Genomic DNA, 8,458 nt, shown 5'->3' with positions numbered 1-8,458 from the left:
ATGATTGTTTGAACTACAGTGATCTTCTCATTTAATCATATTCTATTCACTCTGAAACTGGTTTTCTTTTACCATCCCACTAAAATTGCACTAGGAAAATCACCAACAACTTTCAAAAACCTTAAGCATATTTTGAAATCTATCTTCATAGGCCTTTCTTCAGCTCTGGGCGATTGTAACCATTGTTTTCCTTGAATCATTTTCTTTATTTCTAAGATGTATTTCCTTGACTTTCTCATCCCTAAACCTACCATCCCTTTTGACCTCCTTCATGTCTTATCCAGGATGATTTGTAAATATTGGTGCTAATGGGCCTCTCCATTCTTACTTTACACAAACTCGAGGATACTTTTTATTGACTTCTTCATTTAGCATAAAAATGATGGAAATCACAGGTATGAATCTATCCAGGCTGTTCTCCTGAGTACCAAATAATCATAAAACAAGTCCTGTTCATCAACAGACATTTCACTAACAGGCAAATGTAAAATATACACAAAAGATTTTGGCTTATTGGTATACGTGTACATGAGTTTCCAATTCGAGTTACACACAATTGTGCATTCCGTCAGCTAACTGAAATGCACACAGTTACCATGAGTCAGAATCATCTGGCAGCAATGGTTTCATAGGTTAGTTTGATGGAAAAAAATTAGGAATGGAAATAGTATTGTACTGATAAACTCCGTCTCCCTGTCTGATCTTCTTCCAAATATCACATTGAAACAAGAAGAAAAGTGGGATCTTAGACAGGGAGAGAAAGGATTTTAGAAGTTTTAGGAGACTACTTAGGAGGCAAAGATGGTGAAGCTTTATCTCACAAATTTTGGAGATTTGTTTGGAAAGTCTAGTCCTTGCAAAAAGATAATGTGCTTGGAAAAGTGAAGAAAGGGTCAGCAAGAAAGAGGAAGACATTCAGCATGATGGATTGACACTGTGGCTGCAGCATTGGTTATAATTCAATAGAGATGGTTAGGGTGGCACAGGATAGGGAATAATTCAGTTCTGCTTTTCATAGGGTCACTATGAGTTGTACTCAACTTACTGGCACTTAACAACAAGATTGTTGGTTTCTTCTATCTGAGGAGACCTGATGTGTTTTAAGAATCCTGGCGGTCACTCTGTGGGAGAAACATGAAACAATATCTTTCTGTTATGATTTACAGTCTCAGAAACCACATGGTGATTCCTTATAGTTTGCAACTGATCTGTGACAATAGGGTTTATTTTTATTCAGATGTGCTACAGTTGAAAGCCTTTAGGTCCTGTTAGAATTAAGTTTTGAAATCTTCCCCAAATATATAAACACAAAATCAAACATTTAAAAAAATGTATTCAACTATGCTTAACTGTGCCAACTATGATTGTGATTGGGACATTTTCGGTTAAGTACAAGAAACCAAGATGATTCTGTTGAAATTATAAAATTGTCTACTATTCTCACCACTGGGCTGACTGGCAGCATTGTGATGGATGGATAAGAGATTAGATCATTAACAGCTTCAGTTTGCTTGGCTCCACAATCAACACTCTTGGTAACAGCAACCAGGAAATTAAAAGATATATTGCGCTGGGAAAGTCTGCTGTCAGAGACCTCTCCAAAGTACTGAAGAGCAACGATGCCAGTCTGGAGACTAAGGTGCACCTAATACAGGCTATGGTCTTTGCAGCCACTTGCTATGCATCAGAGAGCTGGACAATGACGAGGAATGATAGAAGGAAAGTTGATGTCTTTGAGCTGCGGTGCTAAAGAAGAGTGTTGAATATGTGATGAACTATTAGGAGAACAAACAGGTTTTTCCTGGAGAGGGTGAAACCAGGCTTCTTGTAGGAGGCAAGGATTCTGAAGCATACTTTGGACATGTTGCAAGGAGGGACCAATCCTTGGAGAGGGCCGCCATGATTGGGAGGGAGACAGCAGAGGAGAGGAAGACCCTTAATAAGATGGATTGATTCGGTGAATGGGGCAATGGGGGTGGGCATGTTGGAGAGAGTGAGATTGGCACAGGAGAGAGCAGGATTTAGAGCTGTTGTACATAGGGGTCACTATGAGTCACAAGTAACTTGACGGCACATAACAGCAACTTCTAGCAATATTTGGATATACAGGTAGATTGTAAAATTTTGCCTCTAGATTGTTTTCTTCAGATACCAAGGTTTTGAAAAATGTTGGATATCTAGAGAAGAAATTCAGTCTACAATTAAAAAAATGTTTGAATCATGTTATCTCACATTGTAACGTAGTGGTGCTTTTGTTAAGGTGCTGTTTAGTTGCCTCAGAGTGACCCTGTGAACCTTTCCTTACCCTGTGCCAATCTCATGATCTCTGTTATTCTCTAGCCCACTGCGGAAATCACCATGTGGATCCATGTCATCGAGGGTCTTCCCCCACTTTTGCTGAAAAAGCAATGCCTTTCCCAGCAAGATGATCGATCTCTCTCTAAGAACTGGTTCCTTCTGAAAATATACACAAGGTATGTGAGAAGTTTCTCTCCTCTTGCCTATAAGGAGAACTCTGGTTACATTTCCTTTGTGACAGATATGTTTGTTCTTTTGACAATCTAGAGCATATTCAATACTAATCACCAACTCCACATGCCAGAGGCATCAGTTCATCTTTGGTCTTCTTCATTTCAATGAACATTTACAAAGGTTTTGGATTTCCATTCATTCATTGTTGCACGTTTCTCCCTGCCCACCCCACCCCCACCCCCAGTTCATCTTCGGTCTTCTGAAGATGTGTTGCGTGGGGAAATCTGCTGTCAGGGACCTCCCCAAAGTTCTAAAAAGCAAGGATGTAAGTTTGAAGACTGAGGTGTGCCTTATCCAAACAATTACATTTTCAATTGCTTCCCATGCATCTGAAAGGTTGTAATGTGTTATGTTTTCAAATTAGTGCATTTCACAAAATAAGGTTTGATAGGCAATCTCTTTATAGGTCTTATACTATCAAATGACAGTTTCTTGATTCTGATATACAAGTAAAAACTATTTCTATTATTAGCTCACAGCATAGGACTAGTTAATGTTTTAATTTTTTCATGGTTCTTGATGTTAACAGATTTTTTACAAGTTGATCAGTACCCTTTATTATAACATTTTAGCAAGTCTTCACTGTATCTCCCCTTTCCCCTTTGACCTACTCATACACCCACTAATTTAGGCACCTTCTCCCTCTTCTATCCCTGTCAAACTTCCTTATTTTTTTTTCTGTTCCTTAGTTTCCCTGTCCCCTCTCCCTAGGTCAATCAGTTCTGCATATCCTGTTCCAGATTGTTAATTGCAATACACACAATATCTGATCACTCGTTTCATATTTCACATATTGCAACAAAGCGTTCATTCATTTCTTCCTATTCATTTCCAACTCTCACTTCCACTGCCTCTGATAAAGATCTCATTTATATAATAGGCATCTTATGCAGTATTTGTCCTTTCATGATTGAATTATTCCACTCAGCATAGTGGGTGTTTAGATTTGCTGGTGTCTTTCACAATTTCTTCATTGTTTAATGTTTTTCATTGTTTCTTAATGCTACCTTGTACATTGTGTAAATGTACCTGTTTGTCCATTTGTTTGCTGATTGGTTTATACAGGCATTTTATTACACGTGAAAGAGATTTATGCAGACTTACACAGCTACATAAAAACCACAAAGTAAAATACAGTGGTAATAAGGAAAATAAAAAGTAGGTAAATGTCAAAAAGTACGTAGACGTGGGAATGTGGGGCAATTACATCTTGCACATTTGCTCAAGAAAGGTAAAAAAATGATTTTTGTTTGTTTTTGTGTTGTTTTTTTTTTAATTCCCGTGGCCCCGTCTTCCCGGGGGGGGGGGCACTGGGGTCCCCTCTGCTGCTCTGACAAATGGAAAACAAAACCCCAAACACAGAGGAGCTGGTCACTCTGCATGTGCACCCACGCTGTGCACTTGGGAAGGGAGGTGCTGCCCTAAAAAATAATTTTTAAGTTCTCTCTAGACTCAATAGAAGAAAATAAAAATAACCCATCATAGTATCTGTAGTGAAGAGATAAGCCAACTGTTCAAGAAAATTATTCCCGTAAATGTTGAATTGCTTTTTGTGATGGGCATTGCATTATAACTAACCTACATTCTGTACATACAATGATAGATGTCATGGGACTACTTTTAATACGCTTTTCAGTAGAGATTGATATTTTTATAACAAATTTTAAATCAGCACAACCACTTAAATAGATAGTAATTTGCTGTGTACTTTTTTTTGCATCTAACTTCACAAAAGAATAGGAATTACAGTGGAGATTACAGAATAAGATATACTCATAAGTCAGAAAAAATAAAAGGAATTGAGTAAGACAAGTAGGAATTAATGATCTTTGAAAACATTTTGAAACTAAAGAGGTTAGAATGTAACTTGAAAATGACTTGTGTAGGAAAAATAAAGCAAATCAAAACTATTTTTGAATAGCTGTTTGCAACTTTAGTTTTCAGAGCTCAGATATGTACTTGCTCATTTCAGGCAAATTTTTAAAAGTTAATAAAATTTAAGGCAGCAAAATCATAGTTACTGGTGAATATTTGGAATCTAACAATTACTTTTGGTAAAAGAGCCCTATGAATCATAAAATAGATTAACTTGGATTGAAAATAATATTTATCTCAAAAAATTGATAAGATAGACATCAACTTGAGCAGAAGGAATTTACAATTAGAGTGCTGATATTGTGCTTTGAATATGCTTTTGGATTTTTTAACATTCAATGGATGTCCTAAAAATCTAATCATGTAGTCATGGTAGAAAAATATTAAGAAGGGAAAAGGTAAAATTTTATAGTCTATAAATTAGATAAGTTTGCTGTTAGGGACCTCTCCAAAGTACTGAAGAGCAATGGTGTCTCTCTGGAGACTAAGGTGCATCTGATACAGGCCATGGTTTTTGCAATCACTTGTTATGCATCAGAGAGTTGGACAATGACTAAGGAGGATAGAAGCAGATTGATGCCTTTGAGCTGTGGTGCTGGAGAAGAGTATTGAGGGAGAACAAACAGATTTATCCTGGAGAGGGTTAAACCAGGCAGCTTCTTGGAGGCAAGGATTCTGAGGCTCCGTCTAACATACTTTGGACATGTTGTAAGGAGGGACTGGTTCTTGGAGAGGGACATCATGCTTGGGAGGGTGGAGGGGCAGTGTAGGAGGGGAAGACCCTCTATGAGGTAGACTGATTCAGTGACTGGGGTAATTGGGATGGGTGTATCGGAGACAGTGCGATTGGCACAGGACAGAGCAGACTTTAGGACTGTTGTACATAGGGTCGCTATGAGTCGCAAGTGACTTGATGGCACAAAACAACAACAACAACATAAATTTGATAAACATAAGAAATAAAAACAAGATAAATTTTCATAAAGGGTGAAAAGTCAGTGAAGAATTAGAATTCTATGAAGGTAAATGTTTCCAGGATGACCAGGATGAAATCCCAGGTTGGCTTTCTTCTCCATGTGTAGCCTGAGACAAGCCACAAAACTCTTTTATGATAACTCATAAGATTGCTAAATGTACATACATAGTGTTAAGAAAAGTGTTAGGCACAAGACAAATACTTGAAGGTTGCTACCTAATATATATTAATGTAACTAATAAGAATAGATTACAAATATAAAGCACATTGTTGTTATATGCCATCTAGTCGCCTGCAACTCATAGTGACCCTATGTACACAGCCTTAAATCCTACTCTATCCTATGCCAAACTTACTGTCTCTGACACACCTACCTCCATTACCCAGTCACTGAATCAATACATCTCATTGAGGGTCTTCCTCTCCTGCACTATCTCAAGCATGACTTCCCTCCCCAAGGATTGATTCCTCCTTGAAGCATGTCCAAAATATATTAGACGAAGCTTCAGAATTCTTGCCTCCAAGGTTTAACCATCTCTAGGTCAAACCTGTTTGTTCTCTTAGCAAGCCATTGAATATTCAATACTCTTCTCCAACACTGCAGCTCCAAGGCATCAATTCTTTAATCATCACTAGTCATTGTCCAACTCTCTGAAGCATAGCAAGTGATTGCAAAGACCATTGCCTGTATCAGGGGCATCTTAGTCTCAAGACTGACATCGTTGCTCATCAGTACTTTGGAAAGGTCTCTAACCAGGCTTTCCCAACGCAATACATCTTTTAATTTCCTGGCTCCTGGTGCCAAGAGGGTTGATTATGGAGCCAAGCAAACTAAAGCGGTGAACAATATCAATCTCTTAGCCATCTATCATCATTCTGCCAATTGGCACAGTGGTGAGAATCTTTGTTTCTTGATGTTGAGCCTCAATCTATATTGAAGGCTGCAGTCCTTGACCTTCTGCAGCAAGTACTTCTGGCCCTCCTCAGTTTTAGCAAGCAGGATTGTGTCATCTACATAACACAGATTGTTGATGAGTCTTCCTCCAATCCTGATGCCACACTTCTCCTTACAGAGCCCAGCCTCCCAGATAATCTGTTCTGCATAAAGATTGGAAAGGTATGGAGATAGGACACATCCCTGGCATAAACCCTTCCCAATATTGAACCATGCAATGTTCCTTGCTCTGTTCTGATGACTGCCTACTGGTCCAAGTATAGGTTTCACATTAGCATGATCAAGCAATCTGGGATTCATTCCCATTTTTTTCAGAGTTAGCCACATTTTGTTGTGGTACACACAGTCAAACACCTTTGCAGAATCAATGAAACACAGATAGATGTTCCTATGGTATCCTCTGCTTTCACTTAAGATCCATCTAACATCAGCTACAATATGCCTAGTACCACGACCCCTTCTAAATCCAGCCTTCACTTCTGGCAGTTCTCTGTTGATGTGCTGTTCCAGCCATTTTTGGATAATCTTCAGTAGAATCTTGCCTGCATGTGATATTAATGATATTGTTCAATAGTTTCCACATCAGATCACCTTTCTTTGGAACAGGAACAAATATAGATCTCCTCCAGTCAGTTGGCTAAATGGTTGTCCTCCAGATTTCTTGGCACAACTTGGTGAGCACATCTAGGGCAGGATTTGTTAGCTGAAATGTCCTTTGGTATATCATGAATTCCAGGGGCCTCATTTTTTGCCAATTCTTTCAAAGCAACTTGAACTTCTTTCTTCATCAGTATAGGCTCTGGCTCATATGTTGTTTCATGAAATTCTTCTGTGTCTGCCTATTCCTTTCGGTATTCTGTATACTCTTTCCATCTTCTTTTAATATTTGCAGGATCACTCAATATTCTGCCCAAAGCATCCTTAAATATTACAACTCAAGGCTTGAATTTGTTCTTCAGTTCCTTGAGCTTAAGAAATGCTGAGCGAGTTTAGCTCCTTTGATTTTCTGACTCCAGCTCTGTGCATATTTCATTATAATAATTTACTTTGTCTTCCCACACTGCTCTTTGAAATCTTCTATTCAGCTCCTTAATATTGTGATTTCTTCCCTCTGCTTTGGCTTCTTGGCACTTTACTGCAATATTCAGAGTTTCTTCTGACATCTATTTTATCTTTTCTTCCTCTTCTGTCTTTGTAGTAACCTTTTGCACTCTTCTTGGATGATATTCTTGATATCCTCCCATAACTCATCTGGTCTTCACTCATTAGTGTTCAAGGCCTCAAACCTGTTCCTGAGATGGTTTTGAAATTCAGGTGGGATAGAATCAAGGTCGTATTTTGGTTCCTATGCATTTGACGTAATTTTTCTTAGCTTTCGCTTGAACTTGCCTATGAGTAGTTGGTCTGTTCCACAATTAACACCTGGCCTAGTTTTCACAGCTGATACTGAGATTCTCCAGTGGTTCCTTCCGCAGATGTAATCAATATGATTCCTATGCTCACCATCAGGTGAAATCCATGTGTATAACCTGCTTTTATGTTACTTATAAAATGTATTTACAATAAATAAATCATTAATTGCGCAAAATTCTATCATTCTATCTCCAGCTTCATTTCTGTCACCAAGTCCATGTTTTCCAACTACTGATCTTTCTTCTCTGTTCACAACTTTTGCATTCCAGTCACCCATTATTATTAACACATCTTGATTGCATGTTCGATCGATCTTGGACAGCAAAAGTTGGTAGAAATATTATCTTTCCTCTTCATTGGCTCTGGTTGCTGGTACATATATCTGGATGATAAAGGACTTCATGGTATACGTAAGGATATTATCATGTCACTCACGATATTGTATTTCAAGACAGATCTAGAAATGACTTTTTTTAACTATGAGAGCAACCCCAATTTTCCTCACCTTTTCTTTTCCAGCATATACTTATATAATATAAAAAAGAAATTGGCAAATCTTTATTAAATTAGAAAACTATTACATGGATTATTTTAGCAAGCACCACATTTTAAATAGATCTATGGTAAGTGGATGTTAAGACTTAGTCTTGGCCTAACTGAATTGATTTCCCAAATCTTATAAAGAAAAGAAAGAAAATTTATAAAAA

This window comes from Elephantulus edwardii, unplaced genomic scaffold, assembly GCF_000299155.1.
Source record: "Elephantulus edwardii isolate Elephantulus edwardi_28Jun2011 unplaced genomic scaffold, EleEdw1.0 scaffold00014, whole genome shotgun sequence".
Classification (NCBI taxonomy): Eukaryota; Metazoa; Chordata; class Mammalia; order Macroscelidea; family Macroscelididae; genus Elephantulus; species Elephantulus edwardii.
This window is presented reverse-complemented; position numbering follows the sequence as displayed.